The following is a 1,058-nucleotide window of genomic DNA, read 5'->3' on the forward strand; positions in this document are numbered from 1 at the left end:
AGTGCATTAGAAGAGGCAGGAATTCTTTTAGAACGGCCATCTCTAACTACAAGAATTATAATAGCAGCAAAAATATATTATTCAGCGCTTCATAATAGACTTAATAATAATGATTTAATTAAGGGAATTATATAACTTTACCCCTTATATTTTGAGAGGGCTATGAAAAATATACATCTCCTTCAAGAGGCTAATTAGAATACTTCCTGATATACATTGCCAGATTAAGAATCAAATCCTTTCCAATCAGGTAGAAAGTCGACGGGGCAGCCAGCTACGCTCGTTAAAGTCCAGAACTGAAGACGACGCGTCGCGAGTTCGAATCCTCGGCATGATCGCTCTTCAAAAAAGGGGACGGAAAAACCAAAATTTCTCTTAAAAGTAAATATACTACAGGCAAGCGGCCAGCCCCTCCCTTGCGTGTCTTCTGGGTGTACTTTCTGGGAATACTTGGTTAAAGGTGCTTGGTGTTCAGCACACAGGGGTCCGACGATCAAAACTCGCACTGATACACTGCCCCGTTCGTGGAGGTTTTAGCCGGTAAGAATCCGGCACTACCTTCTGCCCGTCCCCACACGGTAGTAAGGTGTCTTTGAAGATTTCCTCCACGTAAAAAAAAAAAAAAATTTTTTTGTAGTATGAAAGGAGAGACGTTTAACATTCCCGTAGACAAGGGGGAACACATATAAATGGTATCACTGGCGAATAATCTTTATCAATAATCGACGTGAAAGTAGGTGTTACACCACGATGCTTACCACAGGCTGTATTTTCTAACCGTCGCTCGCGGTCCTACAGTGTCGCAGGCAGACCGTCTTATCTGCCCGCCGGATCATATACAATGTATCGACGGGAGTGTCACGTAAAATAACAAAATAAAAAAGGAATTTGAGGTAAAAATAAAAAAAAGAAAACTTTATTTTTTTTCTAACATCAATACACTTTACAATCTACTTCCGAACTCTAGGCGTGACTTTCTAAGACTGACTCTTATGATTTTACTTTCGATCGGATCCGATTACTTTCTTTTGTCATCCCTCAACATCCCCACCGTCCAT

At 40.7% G+C, this 1,058-nt stretch overlaps 1 pseudogene; it reads left to right on the forward strand.

Annotated features, from left to right (window-relative positions):
- Window positions 1–631: 631 nt before the first annotated feature.
- Window positions 632–714, forward strand: LOC117238353 (annotated as a pseudogene).
- The last annotated feature ends 344 nt before the right edge of the window (window positions 715–1,058 follow it).

This window comes from Bombus vosnesenskii, unplaced genomic scaffold, assembly GCF_011952255.1.
Source record: "Bombus vosnesenskii isolate JDL3184/JDL3185 unplaced genomic scaffold, Bvos_JDL3184-5_v1.1 scf7180000013452, whole genome shotgun sequence".
Classification (NCBI taxonomy): Eukaryota; Metazoa; Arthropoda; class Insecta; order Hymenoptera; family Apidae; genus Bombus; species Bombus vosnesenskii.